The sequence below is a fragment of the Thunnus thynnus genome, chromosome 10 (genome assembly GCF_963924715.1).
Source record: "Thunnus thynnus chromosome 10, fThuThy2.1, whole genome shotgun sequence".
NCBI lineage: Eukaryota > Metazoa > Chordata > Actinopteri > Scombriformes > Scombridae > Thunnus > Thunnus thynnus.
Window position 1 is genome coordinate 17,257,931 of NC_089526.1, and position 17,968 is coordinate 17,275,898.

The window sequence follows — 17,968 nt, forward strand, 5'->3', positions numbered from 1 at the left end:
AGCAGAGGAGCTAAACCAGAGGTGCATATCAGCAAAGCCTGAAAACGCTGCAGAGTGAAGATCTCAACTCCACAAGGATAAGATTCATTCAAGGATTGTTAATTCTACTCTGGAAAGGTTGAGAAGCTTTGAAATGGTGATTTGTAATATATTATTTTTTTATTGCTAACTAGTAAGAAATCACAAATCAGTTCCCCTTTAAAAATGAAGAAGTTCAGTTTCATCAACAATTCTTTAACGAAATATACAGTCAACAATTGTCATTATTCTGAATACCTACGTGGACATGGAGTCATATGTGGTTGTTCATACATGAGTATTTACTTCATGTGAATGATTGAGATTCATGCATCTGGTGTTCCTTTCTGGAGCAACATTATTCATTGTTACAGCAAATATATATAATTATAATTATATAAGTATCTTTTTGTCACCATGTTTATATTTTACTGTAACACATCTTGCATAAAACCCAGTTGGTTCACATTTGTTCAATTAAGTGAATAAAAGTTAGAAAGAAATGAAATTCCTGCAGATTTGAAGCAATTAGTAGTAAAACCTCTACAATCAAGTAACCCTTCATAAAGATGCAGTAAATAATCCCTGTTATGGCTCTGCTTCAAATCGCTTACACACATACATACAGTACCAGTCCAAAGTTTGGACACCTCTTCCCAGTGTGTCCAAACTTTGGACTGGTACTGTATACACACACATAATCACAGATACATATCTTAATACAAAGGAAGAAACAAACACCTGTGCATGAAACTCACACTTAGAAGTTTTCATACATACACCTCTTCTGGCAGTCGATAAAGAGAAGAAAGCTTTTGTGTGTGTGTGTGTGTGTGTGTGTGTGTGTGTGTGTGTGTGTGTGTGTGTGTGTGGTGTGTCTGTGCTTGGATGGAGAGTAAAAAAAAAAAAAAAACAGCTTCTTGGACAAATCCTGTCTAAATAATCATCCTATCCTGGCCGTCCAGACACCAACACTGTGTCCCATGTGGCTTCATTACTGTTGCTGCTAATTAAGCAGCTCCAAATAAACACCATCTTCTGCCTTCATTAACACAAACACAGCAGCATCATCACATGCTTAAACTGGATATATTTGTTGATGCTGACATGGATAAGTATGGAAATATATTATAAACCGTTAATAGTGTAGAAAGTTAACACTATATAATATGCTGTATCTACTATTCCTTGTAGAGATTGTATTCCCAGCTGTTTACATTTACCATTTGTTTTCTATCTTACCTTTTAGTAATCTATGCTTAGAATAAAGATGCCAGATTTTCATTTGTTGATGCAAACTTGTTGAATATACATCTATTTATCGTAGAGGTGAGCAGTTTTAGAAATACACAGTATGTTTAGTGTAACGATACTTTCTTCATTAGAATATCCATTTTCCTATGTGTCAAAAATGCCTCTTATCTGGAAAACATGACTATTAATGGTGGACATCAATGGCGAGGCATATCTGAGGGTGTCAGTTTGAGCACTGGGAAATTGTAATGACAGAATGAAAGATTAATCGATAATTGAAATAATTTAGTTGCAGCCCTACCCAAGTTTCATCAGCATCAGACTGACATTGTCAGAGATATGGCAGCGAACAAATGCATGAAAAAACGGAGACAGTAACACCCTCAACCCCCACAGTTGTATAGGCACTGACCGCTTAAGTACTTGAACTGTGCCAACATCACAGACTCATATTGGTGGATAAAGCTGTCCTACACCCGTTCATTAACTTCATGACCACTAACTCACTGTATGGATAATAGGAGAGTCACAATATATCCACCCCCTTGACTGCATCAGGAGAGAACATTGGATAGTGATGTGATTTATCAGCTGCCGGCGAGAGGGCAGACAACAACTGAAGATCTGGTTCAATTAATTTGAGTCTGCAGTCAGTGTGTAATTACAAAAGAGCTGAGTGTGGACAAATCATTGAATTGGGGTGAATTACATCAGAATTGTTCGAGTAAATGCTTCAAAGTCCTTTAAGGACAAGACACATGCCTTAAAACTGTGTTTATTCCAACATACAATTGTGTCAGTGCACACACACACTGTATGTCCTTCTGCATTCATACTGTATGTCTACACAACAGTGCGTGTGTGTGTGTGTGTGTGAAATAATGAGCTGGAGATAAAACATAATTATATGCCGAAATCTCAGCACTTCAATTTATTCCTCCATTATGGCTAGAGAGTTCAACACAGTGCAGAGAGAAAAAAGCCTTTGATTACGAAGCTGTTAAAAACTAGAACACAATGTAAACAACAGCAGACCGCCACACTGAACTTGTACGTTCTTTCATCAAAAACAGAATTGATCCTAGATTTGCATACAAAGACATTTGGCAACAAAATGCTTGGAATGTGCAAATGTTTGAGGGGTTTGTTTGAAGACTGCAGTGTTGCAGTTTTTTCACAGAGTTTTGCTTTCACAAAATGAGGTTGATAATGTCAGACGAGCTGCAGAGTCAGAGAAAGGCTGTGATAAAATGCTTCATAACCCTGTGACTCAAGGACACCTTTCCTCTCTTCCTGTTACCCTTCAAATCTCAATCTTTGCCCACCTTTTCCATTTCCAACAGTTTACCCTTGAGCACCCTCTAAGGTATGAAAACAGTTGTATTAGTATCTTATTTTGCCGTCACAGAAGACCAGACTGTGTTGAAGATAAAGGAGGGAGACAAAAGTTGAAGTTAAAGCATGAGCATTGCAGCCTCTTATTTTTTTGAAACTGCAAGATTTCAGGAAATTAAACCGTTTCCACTACATGGTACTGACTTGGCTCGACTCTACTCTACGGGCTTTTGGTACCAGTCAGGTACTTTTCTGGATTTCATTTTCCACTGCAGATAGTACCTCCTCAATGTAGCTGGTCAACATGGCAACACAGCATGAAACTGCTGTGACAACATCTTCAACACAACACACACAGGAACAACGGAGGATATTTGTTTGTCACAGCAAGGAGACAAATTTTGTTTCAGAAGAGGCTGAAGGCAGCAAGACACAAGACTGCTGAAAAAAACAAGAGAGTTTGGGAAATCCTACATCAGCGCTCAGATGACAAGACAACTCTGGTAAGCTAACCTGGTAGCTAATGTTAGCATATTTGTTTAGGGTCAAGGTCACTATATACTAATTAAGTCCAGTGTTACAAAATATTTAACGAACTTTAGCTACCACTGTTATGTATTAAAATGTCCATGCTGTTTATGTGTATTTCATATCTTCACCCTTTGCAAAGTCGCTGCCGCAGACTGTCTGTGTGTTCAACTGAGCTACTGAGTGGTGGGATGTGATTGTTCCCAGCTTCACTAGCCCTCAATGGGTGCAGAATGTTCGAATGTCCCAAGAAACATTTATCTACATCTGCAACAAACTGCATCCAGTGATGGAGAGACAAGACACAAACTTCTGCGGATATGTATCTCTAAAGAAGACATCGGCCATTGCACTGTGGAAGCTTGCAACCAACTCAAAGTACAGGAGTGTTGGCTATCTTTTTGGAGTAAGCATAACAGCTGTGTGCCAGTGTGTGCAACAGTTCAGTGCTGCTGTAAAGATGTTGTTGGTACCGGAACAAATTTGTTTCCCAGATTAGGAGAAGTTTGAAGAAATGGCTGCCTACACTGAGTATCACTGCGACTATTTCAACTGTAAAGGCTGGCACTCCATCATCCTTTAAGGTGTTGTAGATGGAAAGGGACTTTTCTGGAACGTGTTTGCAGGACTGCCTGGGAGCTTCAATGATGCTCAGGTTTTCAGACTGTCCACTTTGTGGGAGTTGGCCAGTTGTGGCAACCACTTTCCAGCTTACACCAGGAACATTGGTGGAGTCAATGTTGGCTACTACATCCTAGGAGACTCTGCCCATCCCTTGCAGAACTGGCTCTTAAAACCATGCAGAGCATTGGTAGTAATTGAAAATGCTTTTTGTAGACTGAAGGGAAAGGTGGCAATACCTCATGAAAAGAAATGACTGTGATGTCAAACTGGTGAAATCTATGGTGCTGACCAGTGGCGGCTGGTGACTCAAAAAATTGGGGAGGACAGGAGGAAAACCAACATGGAATCTTACAACACACCGCACCAAACTATATCATTGTCCCCCACCTGATGAAATCCGAGGGGTGGGGGGCAATTTTATATGCCAATAAAACAATTTGCTTTCAAAAACAAAAACCCCTGAGTGGTGAAAAGGCTGCTTTTTTAAAGACTTTTAGGATATACATAATGTCTCTAAACAACAAAGTGCTCACTTTAGCCATGGAGTGGTTCAAATGTGTCATTTTACCAACGAAGTGAAATTCAAATTTATAACACTGTTCTATTGTGACAACAAATTTATGTTCTCATTAAAAACTGACAAAATATCACATGATTTACACGTGTTTCCTATGTATTTTCTTAGAATACAGAAATATATAAAGTAGCACAAAGCTTATAATGTGATACAGGTTCAGATCAGTGCTGAATACTAGACAGACTGAACACTAAAAACATTCACAGATCTAAAAGTGTAGGTTCACATCAAAGAGTATCAATGCATGTATCAAATAGATGACTTACACACTCTTATCTATATGTACGATATACAAAATATAGGCCTAGTCTACAAAGCTGACATGTTAACACTAGGGGTGTTTTGCCCATGGTCTTAAATGAAAACAACATTTAAGATGTCCAATGTTTAAATAAAATAAAATAAAATATATAAAATATTCAATGCTCAGTTATTGCAATATGAGGCACGAAACCTTCCTCTTTTAAACAGTGAATGAAACAGCTTTTGTCCACATCGTCAAAACTTGATGATAACAAACATTCACCGCTAACGTCAGTTAGCAGCTAGATGCTAATTAGCTGCTCAGCTGCAGCACATTAAACAGCAGGAAAACATAACTCAAATGTCACATCGGACCCGTTAGATGCTGGTTTGATCGTTGCTCTTCAAAATCCCTGTGAGCGACACGCTGTCTGTCCATGACTTGTACTTACAGCAGTTTGTTTACTTTGTCTTAAATAAGACATTAAATTTTGCAATTAATCCGCAGTTCATATGCCTGCTGAACCATGGGGGGCGATCGTACGGATCACGGATCAACTACAATTAGTTACACCACTAGTTAACACTTGTTATTCTGGTTACTTTAAGCTTATTATCAATATACGGCTCAGCTTAAAACGAACTAAAGAAACTGTCAGAAGCAAGCAGCCAGACCTCCTGCACACTAACCATACAACATCAACAGGTGACTGAACAATCACTCAATTAAAAACGAATGAATGAATGAGTCCAGACAACTCACTGTAACTTCAACAAGCAAACTAACGTTACCCACAACACATTATATGATCTCTGCTGCATTCTTGTTAAGGAGATAAAAAACACAAAAAAGCCACACAGAGACATTTAACCATCAGAGATGAAATTAGCGACCAAAGAGACACAGAGAAAGAAGCTGTATCTGACTCACGTTATCTGACGTCTTCTTCTTTCTATCATGGAGATGAAGTATTCATGTCATAACGTCCATTTGTAGTTGTTGGATATCGATATCGATGTCAATATTGCATTCTGGTTTGTTGATTGGTAAGGGAGGACGTCCTCCCTTGGAGCGTCATTTTACGTGTCATGGCCAATCACAGATTAGCATGAAAAAAAATGAAATACATTGAGTCCAATGTAAGAGATCCCGCCCTGCGGAGGTCAGCAGGCACCCGTCCTCCTCTGTCCCCCACTGCACCTCCACCAATTGCGCCCCCACCACCACTTCACACACTGCTCTTTCTCCTCCTGCCCTAAAGGTGTCGCTGTTGAAGCATTTTAAATAGAATTTCAGCAATGGATTTTTTCCAAAGAAGAGAGAAAAAATACTGAGATTTGGTAATGGTTTATTTCAACCAAATATTCTTTTTTTATATTTTGATCTCCCTTTTGCCTCTCAAAAAATAGAGGAGGATCAACCTCCTCTGCCTCTATGGACCAGCCTCCACTGGTGCTGACTTGTTGTGCTCTGCATAACCTTTGCGAGAGTCATGGAGAGGCCTATGACAATGAGTGGGATCCACCTGCAGCAGCAGAGCCTGTGGTGGCACTGTCACAGGGTGTAGAGCAGGAGAGCAGGGATGTACGACAGGGTCTGATGTACTACTTAAATATTAATTTTGTCTTTCCTGTCATTTGTATTGAACATCTATCATAAATTATATTGAACATAAATAAATCTTTTGTACTATCTTACAGGGGTAGGGGAGATAATCAATTTTCTCTTGAAATATTATGTCTCGATGCAGAAAGTTCAGTAATCAGAAATTTAAAACTGATGTAACAGACATAAAACATGTTAGTCTTGACCTGAGTTTGCTGAGCAACTGAAGATGGATACAATCCGACTGGCACCGTCTGGCTTTAAAGCTAGGGCAAAGGAAAAGGCGAAGCATCACAAACTCGATTACAACTTTTATTGCCAAGGATTTGCCCCCCTACTCAGTCACTGGGAACCAGGGCTTTCGTGCTATGTTGCACACTTTGGAGCCAAGCTACACCATCCCATCTCAACAGTTTTTTACTGACACAGCGATACCCACACTCTACAACAAAACCAAAACTAAAGTCTTGGAATCACTGAAGAAAGTAGGTAGGATAGCGGTAACATGTTATGCGTGGACATTCATTGCCACAGAATCGTATGTCACCATACCCGTGCACTTTATCCCCAATGACTGGCAGCTAGTGTCTAATGTGCTCCAAACACAAGCAATGCTTGAGAGCCACACAGGTGCAAATGTGGCTGAGCTGTTACACAATGTCGCAGAGGAATGGCAGTTCACTACCAAAGACTAAGTTTTAGTGACTGATAATGCTTCCAACATGGTCATTGCTTCTCAACTGGGTCAATTCCTGCTTTTGAGATGTTATGCATACATGCTAAACCTAGCTTCTCAGCGAGCACTCAAGTTGCCCAGTGTATCAAGGCTACTGGGGAGGGTCAGATTTATTACTGTATTTTTTCAACCCCAGCACCACTGCAAAATACCAGCTTGAGGAGAAGCAGAAGCTACTTGGTCTATCATGTCACAAACTGAAAACAGACGTCAGCTGCAGGTGGAACAGTGCTTATGAGGTGGTTGACAGGTTTCTGGGGCAACAACCTGTGATCTGCACCATCTTACTCAGGTGAGGAGATTTAAGGCTGGCCTCTGAACTCTCAGTGAAGCAGATGTCTCAAATGGAGAGGATGTTATTAAAGGCCTAAAGCCAATGAAAGATGCCACTACTCTCATGTCAGAGGAGGGCCGCTGCACCATGTGTTTGGTTGCTCCATTGCATGCTCAACTCATCCAGGACCCAAAGGACAGTACTGAAGAGTTGTCAATGGTCCGGGAGATAAAGCAGGCCATCAATGGGGACCTCAGCAAGAGATACACCAATGAACAGGAGAGAAACACTCGTCGCACAGCCTCTGCTCATGACCCGCGTTTCAAGGGACTGCCTCTCCTTTCTGAGGAGGAGAGAGTTGGGATGTATAGAAGAGTGATTGCTGAGGCAGCATCACTAGTGGTAATATCTGCCATTTTATTTGATGTAAAAACTAATGTAAAACATGTAAAATGTCACTCTGGGTTTAAGACATTTATTTAACTTATCCAATTGACAAATTAACACATTTGTTAATAAATTTGTCTCTCTTTGAGGACCCTCTTAGCTGGTGGAGTAAGAATGAGGGGATGTTTCCTCTGATTTCCAAGTTGGCCAAGAGATACTTGTGTATTCCAGGCACCAGTGCCTGCTCTGCAGAGAGAGAGTCTTCTTTACTGCAGGGGATATAGTAACTGCACAGCGGAGCACACTTGCACCGGAGCATGTAGACCAGCTCCTGTTCTCACACAAGAACTTATACATTCATTCCAGCACTCACTAGCTAAGCACATTTGCTATGTTGCACTTCCATGCATTGTCATAATTTCATTGTGGCCTATTATTTGTAGTTTCTCCATGATTTATTGTTTTACCACATATTCCACAAGCATTATTTTTGTATGAAAGCTGTTTTTGATTATGGTGTACAGCAAAATGTTTTTTGTGAATAAGGGCTGCTTTTTATGTTATCAGGTGATTCAGAACATGCTGAAGTCTGTTAATTTACTACAAAGATGCTGCTACAGGCAGACTTTTGCTTCTTTTCTTGTTGGTTCTTTGCATTGCTGGGAAATATGTTGGCAAATGTAACCTTCCACTTGACACGTCTTCCATTTGTTGTATTAATAAAAGATTATAGAAGTAAATTCATCTGTTTATTTTAATTATGGATCATTACAAATACACTTTGTTTTAAAAGTAGCAAGTAGTCACACAGTGAGAAAAAATAAATCATGTCTAGAAAATTTTAATGCATCAAGATACATCAATAATCATTTTATCATCGCATCGTAGCCCTCTGAATCGGAATCAAATCAAATCGTGAGGTACCTCGAGATTCCCACCCCTACTATTTTACCACCTATAAAAACTTTTTTTTTTAAAGGTTATCAGGAATCCTTTGAAATAGGGAACCATGATAAAAATGCATGTTACAAGTAACAAAACAGTTTATTTAACAAACAAATGTACAAATAAAAAAGCAAACTATATACATAAATAGAACAATTTAAATGTTCAAATGCAAACAAATCAGTGCAACACAGCTAACTATGTACATAAGTTTAAATGTAGTGCAAATACAAATGAGTGCAAAGTACAAACTATAGACAAAATGGGTCTAGTCCAGGGGCGGAGGAACCAGGTCATGCCAGCCACTCAAGTTGGCTCAGTGTACCAAGGAAGGCTTGCAATTTCAGCATTCTCCTCCCTATTCAAGACCACTTCCAGCTCCCGTGCTCGCACCGCATCATCAATGGCCATCTGGAAATACACACGCTGTGCCCAGTTCAGCTCCTACTGTGCCGGGTTCAGCTCCTGCTCTACCAGGTTTGACTCCTGCTGCTCCACATCTGTCGCCTGCATCTCCCTCAGGACAGTCAACTGCTCCTTTTGCTGTTCCTGTTTCCTCATGCCTGGACAATAATAAAGAAAAAACAAAGGTGGTTAACCAAAGCATGCTTATCAATTCTTTGATGTTGATTGTATTGGTAAATACCTCAATTTGGAGCTTGAGACAATTCACTTTTCAATCAAAGCATTGTTATGCAAGTATATTATGTTCAATTACCACAGGTTCTTAATATTAGTGCAGAAAATAGATTCACAGACTACAGGCTTGAAGAATTGAAGCTTTTCCTCCTTTTATATTAACTGCATTGGAGTTTGGTCTGAGAACAACCAATGTACCATTGAGAAATGATGATGTATGATGTTGTTATCTCAATATCAATCCAGACAACTCTAAGTATAAGTATGTAATCATATTATATAATAATCTGGTGTACACAGTTATATCTGACAGTATCATTATACTCTTACATATACTATACTTCGCTGATTTGCTGCTACTGATCACGCCACTATGTCACTTTGTTTGAGACGGTATTTTTGCATTATTAGTTCAAGTACAACACTAGTTGTGGGTACTGTATGTGTACCACCATTGTCTGTAATTTGTTCGTCTGTAGTTTGAGTTTAATTGCTCTTTAATTGATCTTATCCTATCGTAAAAGTAAAATAGTACACTTCCAGGCATTTTGCCATGCCTACCTGTGACGCTGCTGCTGGTACCAATGGGACATCATTGCTAAAGGGGCCTACGTCCATGTATAGCGCCCATCTGGTCAAACCATTTCCAACTCTTTCTGTTTCAAACCACTCTGGCCGTTGTGGTCATTGATACATCTGTAATCACTTTTAATTTTTTTTACTTTTCCCTACACTGTTGGAATGACCTTTAGCAGCCCTGTGTGGCCTATAGTTCAGAGACTTCTTAGGAGACCCTCTCATTACGATCCTTCCATTGGCATCCAAACAGAGGATGCAGCCGCTATGGTAGTTTGGCTATTATAAAATGGCGGATTTGTGCAGGATGTCCTGTGTTGCACAAGTGATGATTCTAGTGACCATTCTCTTTGACCAATCAGTTGTCTGCAGTGTTTTCACGTCACTTTTTAGTATTGTCTCAGCTCGCTTGGAATCTCGACAAAGTGATACCAAAAAAGTACCAGGTACTCTCCACGTCTTCTGCCAAAAAAGAACGGTTCCAGTAGAGTTGAGTCGAGTCGAGCCGTACCATGTGGTGGAAAAGCGGCTTTAGAGGCTTCAGATAATCTGAGTTTTAATATGGATGTCACCAACTGACAAATTAGCATCTTGCGTTTAATTTTGCAATGCTAATGAGTGTTGATTTTACAGTGACAATTATATTGAGGTTGACAAGTTGATTGAGTGTTGTTTGTTCCCTTAGTTGTTATGTACTGTAGCTCAGGAGCAAATGTTCAAAACTAGATGAAGGGCTTAAACTAACTCTGATGGGTGTTTACACTTACATTAACCCCATATACAGAGTGAATGCTATACATTTTCTATGTTTCATCACTAAATATGATTATGCTGCACTTCAAATGATGAGTTGGTGATGTGCATATCACACTGACTTAAGTTGATTTTCTCCCCTGGCCTCAAACTTCTTGAAACCTCAAAAGCATATTTTGACATTTTGAATTTGAGTCTGATTTCCATCACCACACACTTGTCACATTATGGGGGAAAAAGTATTTTAAACCGTCTAGCTACAGTAGAAACAGCACATTTCCTGCAGCATATCCCTATTTATTTGTTTCTCATTATGAACTCTAACAAGCTTTTTTCAGAATAACTAAATAAAAAATGTAGATAATTCATCAATCAGTGTTTTAATTGTGTATATTAACATTACCTTTAGGGGCACTGATTTTGAGGTTTTCCATGAAATGAATGTGAGTGAATCACAGCTGTTCACAGCTGTGAGAAAATTAAAAAACATCTTCTGGGGTGAAATACACGTAAATCATGTTGCAATTATGGACGGAAAATGTAAAAAAAAAAAAAAAAGAAAAAAAAGAAAAGAAACCGTTGCTTTTTGTTTGGAGTTTTGTGTGTGCTTTGGAAGACGTTATGACAACATAATGTGACATCCCATTGGAAATTCATGAATATGAAATAACAAGTGCAAAGTGTCACCTCCAGCAGATCAGCATATTGCCATATTTCCAGGTAGTGTGTGTGTGTTCATTCACAATAGTAGAATGACTAATGCTGCCACACACACCATCAGGCTGTTTTGCATATTGGCTGTATAAAATCCAGATAACATCCATGCTTGCATCAAAACATTGTGAATTGTAATTTTTAGTACTAAGATATTCATATACATTCAGTATATGTCGAAAGGTTTTTATATGGCTGCAGTACAGTTTTTGCTCATTAAATATATACTGTAAATTTAAACACAAAGGGCCTCTTTACATAATCAAAATCCTCGAAGTCTGTACCAGACTTTGCAAATTGAGACTTCACATTGGCTAACATAAAGTAGAGCTGTTGGACAGATATTTCAGAAGCAGTACAAAACAAATCCAATTACCATCGCACTAAATTGGTTCTTGCAAGCAAAATCTTTAGACAATTAAAAAAATATTCAAAAGTACAAAGCCTGATTGTGTTTTCATATTGGTATGGCCAAAAGCAAACAAGTTTCCAAGTCCACACTGCATGGAAGTTTAAATATCTCTCCAGTGAAACCACATGTAGTGAAATTCTTTTAGGCAGGGAGGCCACCTATTTGACGGTAGGTGAAGCTGAACTGAAGCTACAAATAAAAACACAGATAAAATGCTTCTCCATTTAGTCTCATACAAAATCATTTCCATCCCACATCACACACCTCATATAACAAGCGCTGAATGACATTTCCCCGGGCCAACTGTTAAACATGGTCTGCTTCATGCACACACACACACACACGCACACACATACACACACACAGATAAAGATGTATATGAAAACACATGCCATCTCATCCATCTAAGCTTACTCTCTCTGGCTAACTCCCACTTATGCCCTTTTAATATTCTAAAGCAAAGTCAAACTGTTTTATTTCCAAAGCACATCACAACAGTTGTAAACTGCTCTGATTGTAACCTTCTACATGACATAATTATCTTTGAGTTCAAATTCAATTTTTCAAGTTCAAGTCCTTCAGAAAGCGGCCTTTGTAGCCAGCCAGCATTGCATCATCCTTTTCCTTCATGTTACATGTTTCATGAAAAACCAACATTATGGTTATTTTATTAAAATCATTGTGGAAAAAAATGATTGTGATGAGAGGCTGACAGTGTGTTTCACCAAGAGCTGTTTTTTTTTTTCCAAAGTGCTGTTGAAGGTATTTTTGCAATATGTTTGTCCAAACCTCTATAAACAGATATCTGCATATAAATGCAGAATCTGTACACAATGGAACAAGATTTTGGTGCCAGAAGCCTTCTGGTTTCTGTTTGTAGTCCATTTGTAGTCTGAGTAGTACTGACCAATTAGTTTGAGTGGGTATACAGTCCGTGTGGAGAACAAAAGAGGCAGAACACATTGGACAGAACCCATTGGCTATCACCTGACGATGATTTCACTTTTAATTAGCGTTATTTAATTCATCTGCATTCATATACATATATCTGTCTATACAAATTAGCCAAAATGTTGTCTGGACTGTCTCAAGTTGCTAATTGGACTGTAAACAACAACCAGCACACGGAAGAGGAAGTCTTGGCCCGGATATCCGTTATCCGGATGTCTGCTGGCTACACCGGAAGCCCTGAAATATTGGCCGTTGCCCCCAGAGGCTAAATCGTGGTCAGACAGATCGCCAATGGGTTCTGAGATTGTGTTTGTCCAAATCCAATAAACACCAAACTGCTGAAGCTGACTAGAAAGCAGAAAAGTTATTGACTGGCCGTGAGGCTCTGATGCAAATGAGGTGTTGTTCTGAATAACCTGATTGCACAAAACGCAAAGGCTGTCCTCAGGCTACAAAATGTCCTTTCAATCATTTGTAAACTAGTGAACAATCTGTTACTGCTGTATGATTATGATATAATTTCATACTAAGTCAAATACAACAGCAAAAATATCCTCAGATGATGATTGGGAGAAAAAGAAATTGCACTTCAACACTTTCAGCAAACAGGTGACACTATTGAATGACAGCCATCAAAAAAACAATTATTATAGATGATGAACTTGTTAGTCTGAGTCACCGTGCTCTCCTTCCCACAATAATTATACTATATACTGTGTACTACAAAAAGACGAAAAGGTCACTTTTTAGACATGACAGAAGGATTTCCAGAGTGTGATTCAGCAAGGAAGGAAACCTTAAAGAATAAGCTTTCAGATATATCACAACACAGGAAACAACTCTGCTATTCTGACTATCATAGGTTATTCTACCATTAAAAAGTCAAGAGAGGTAAAGGCCTGTGGATGAGTGGTGCTATTTTTTTCCTCAGGAAAGGATGAGATAAGAGCCCAGTAATACAGCATGCTGCATTGGCCAGAACACTAACATGGACCATGATCTGGTCATATGAGGGTGCAGCTCCAAGTGGCAACTACCACAGTTTGAGGCTGAAGCCAATGCGAAAATACCTTAAAGGGATAGTTCAGATTTTTGAAGTGGGTTTGTATGAGGTAGTCATCCATAGTCAGTGTATTACCTGCACTATCCCTTTAAAGTGCTGCTAGTTGCTTGCTCCAAAAAATCCCTGGCTCCTATTGACTCCTATGCAAAAAGCGTCAACTCTAAATACTAATTCAATCATTTTTTTCAATAAGTTTATGGTCTCAATTATTATATTCAGGCCCTCTAATAAGTGTGCAGGTGGCCATTTTGTTAATGACTACTCCATCAATAAGATTTTTAGACTAATAGTAGGCTTTGATGTCTGCCGTGTGAACGTTAATTGACAGCTGTTTGCTCACCTGCTGCTCTGGGACTCACACTGAGCTGGACTACTGTCACAATATTTTGGTAAGTTTAATGATTATGATGCACCACTCAGTGTTCGCTTTGGTCCAAGGTAAAGAGGCGTGTTTCCAGAGCATGAAAGGCACTCTCTATGTGTAGGGTCCTGGCTCCAAACGGAAAAGATGGCGCCAAACATAAGCAGTAATTCTGGGCTTCAAACCAGCTCTAATGCAAACAGATAGTGTGGTGTAGATTCATTAAAAGTCATTGGAGTGCTTAAAGACAATATTAAGCTATGCAGATTGATTTTACAAGATTATAAGCAATAAGGGCTAGTGGGATACAATTTGTATTGGTGTAGTTATAACCTCATAAACCATATTTAATCACACTGTACGTATAGAGGCACGGTAGACTAATCACAATCATATACTGGACAAATTTGAGTGTGTTTGTATTACATGTCATGTTGCTTGGGTATGCATTAAAGTCTTCACCTTTTAGAAAAATTCCCTCTGAAAGAGATCAGGAAATAGGGGTGTAAAATGACTAAAAATGACTTATAAAATAAGAGGCCAGAAGACAACTGGACAATAATGGTGTAAAGTGATTCCCAATATATATATATAAAAATTGGACACAATCAGGAAGAATTATGTGGGCCAGGATATGCCCACAAACAGCTCAAAACATGGTCTGAAGAGTTTTTGCCAACAACGGGTGACGAGGAAAAAGTAACATAATAATTGGTCAAAAATTAGGGGGGTGGATGATAAAGGTGTGACCTAAACAGACCCAGGGACATAAAAACAGATGCCCCGAGGGAAAACCTTCGGAGCGATTTGGTTCTTTGTAAAAAGTGCTATTTTGCTCTCCTTTTCTTGCCGGCAATAAAAGAACACTGCTGTTTGGACCTCTGACTCCCTTTTTTTATCAAGAGAGAGTTTTTTTGCTCTGATACACTTTTCTGCAACAATTCGACACAACAAATGGCGAGTCCCAGCCAGTAGGAAGTCGGATCCTTTCGCCGGGGCGGCACTCTCACCTCCCTAAAGACCCACGGGCCACCAAATTCTTGAGGTAAGCAGAGCCTTTTTTATATCTGCCAATTAATAGTGGTGTCTGTGTGGGAGATGTGATCCGCCCAGGTAAATGATCTATTCCTCTGAACCTAACCTGTCTAAATTTAAGCAAATTATAAGAGGCCAAGCAGCTGGTGTAATATGTGTTAAATGTCTTGTCTGTCTTTTGATGTTTGTGTTTGCTATGCCCCAGCAAAACCATGGTGCGGAAAAGAATGAATGTGATGAGATCATATTTAATGTATGTATAGTTGTTTGGATGTTAGCAACTGTGGTTTTTGCGGGAGGGTTGATTAGGTTGGCAATAAACCAGGGATAGCTAGAAAGATCAGAGCAGTATTTCCCTGACACCCGATGTGAAAAAAAAAAAAAAAAAAAAAGAAAAAAAAAGAAAAAAAAGGCGCCAAGTTGGGGGTTGCATCGCATTTCCATCCTGGACCATCCATTAAATTGGATCTGGCTGACTGGAGTGCGATGTGACTCACCGACGGGTGATAAATGACGGGTGATAAATAAATAAATAATTTTTTGAGCGTTGGGTTGTGCGGCATGGAATTTTCATCCTGGAACATTCATTAAGTTGGATCTGGTAGAGTGAAGTTCCATGCCAATCAGCCCAACAGATCAAAGGTTGAGGTTTTCTTAAATTAGACTGCCATACCTAATCAAAACAAACATAAGTGTGAGTTTTTGTAAGCGCTTAGAGTCAAAGGTCAAAGGTCACGCCTCTAGGATAAGGGCGTACCTTAAAGTTCACGATACCGCTCCCAAAGAGTGGGGGGTCTGCATGGGTGAACAAAATATATCTCGAGAAATAGAAATTAGCGTTTTAAGGGTAAAACGAGCTAATTTTTAAGCCTCAGGATAAAGGCTTATCTTAAAGTTCACGATACCGCTCCCAAAGAGTGGGGGGTCTGCATGGGTGAACAAAATATATCTCGAGAAACAGAAATTAGCGTTTTAAGGGTAAAACGAGCTAATTTTTAAGCCTCAGGATAAAGGCTTATCTTAAAGTTCACGATACCGCTCCCAAAGAGTGGGGGGTCTGCATGGGTGAACAAAATATATCTCGAGAAATAGAAATTAGCGTTTTAAGGGTAAAACGAGCTAATTTTTAAGCCTCAGGATAAAGGCTTATCTTAAAGTTCACGATACCGCTCCCAAAGAGTGGGGGGTCTGCATGGGTGAACAAAATATATCTCGAGAAACAGAAATTAGCGTTTTAAGGGTAAAACGAGCTAATTTTTAAGCCTCAGGATAAAGGCTTATCTTAAAGTTCACGATACCGCTCCCAAAGAGTGGGGGGTCTGCATGGGTGAACAAAATATATCTCGAGAAACAGAAATTAGCGTTTTAAGGGTAAAACGAGCTAATTTTTAAGCCTCAGGATAAAGGCTTATCTTAAAGTTCACGATACCGCTCCCAAAGAGTGGGGGGTCTGCATGGGTGAACAAAATATATCTCGAGAAACAGAAATTAGCGTTTTAAGGGTAAAACGAGCTAATTTTTAAGCCTCAGGATAAAGGCTTATCTTAAAGTTCACGATACCGCTCCCAAAGAGTGGGGGGTCTGCATGGGTGAACAAAATATATCTCGAGAAACAGAAATTAGCGTTTTAAGGGTAAAACGAGCTAATTTTTAAGCCTCAGGATAAAGGCTTATCTTAAAGTTCACGATACCGCTCCCAAAGAGTGGGGGGTCTGCATGGGTGAACAAAATATATCTCGAGAAACAGAAATTAGCGTTTTAAGGGTAAAACGAGCTAATTTTTAAGCCTCAGGATAAAGGCTTATCTTTTACATCACCTAGAAGAGGTGATAATTCTGTTAAAGTTAGTATGAAGTAGTGTACAAAAATATAATATACATGTATGAAAGGATTATAAAAAAAAGAGGCCCCTTTCTAGTGTATAAGGGAGAGGAAAAAAGGAGGGAGAAGTGAAGAGCTAGAAGTCCCAAAGACAACAGATAGTAAGCCTGGGCATTGTGCCAAGGCAGGCCTGTGCATAAATCTGGGCGCGAAGCCAGAGCAGGTGTAGATAAGGAGTGCAGAGCACACACACACACACACATACGCTTACACACATACACACACATACACACACACACACTCTTACACACATACACACACACACACACACACGCTTACACACATACACATACACACACATACACACATACACACACACACATACGCTTACACACATACACACACACATACGCTTACACACATACACACACGTACACACACACACACTCTTGCACACATACACACACACACACGCTTACACACACACACACATACGCTTATACACCTACACGCACTCACACTCACGCACACACACACATATTCCCACATACACAAGTGCAGGAGAAAGTGGATGATTGTGTCAAACAGACACACACATATTCCCACATACACAAGTGCAGGAGAAAGTGGATGATCGTGTCAAACATATACACACATTCCCACATACACAGGTGCAGAGAAAGTGTATGAACATACACAAACTCAAGAATAACATTAAACAAATAGAATAGAGTGTAAAAATAGTGAATGGATCAACAAAGAGAAGAAAGTAATAGTGATAATGAAATACAGGCCCCCAGTCATTTTTTGAATAAGGGAAATGTGGAAACTAAAGGCATAAAAACACATTTTTGGCTGGAACACACATATTTTGACGAGGACGGCGTGGAACACTGGCAGACTGAACAAGAAATTAACCAGAAATTGTGGCAACTGACAAAGATCATAAATTTGAATCAAACAAAAGAAGAGTTCCCAGCAGTACCTTGGGAAGACGTGATACGCAGTTTATGGGTGCCATTCACCCTAGCTGCAATATTGGAAAATCTTTGCCTATACCCCAAAGGTGTAGCTATTCTTCCTTTGCGCCCTTTTTTAGGAATCCCTGAAAATTTA

At 39.4% G+C, this 17,968-nt stretch overlaps 1 long non-coding RNA gene across 1 annotated transcript in view; it reads right to left on the reverse strand.

The window, feature by feature from the left end:
* Positions 1 to 8,407: 8,407 nt before the first annotated feature.
* Positions 8,408 to 17,968, reverse strand: part of LOC137191494 (uncharacterized) — a 30,498-nt gene continuing 20,937 nt past the window's right edge. The window contains exon 4 of the long non-coding RNA XR_010930411.1: positions 8,408 to 9,090. This is a non-coding gene — a long non-coding RNA (uncharacterized lncRNA). The remainder of the gene's footprint in view (positions 9,091 to 17,968) is intronic.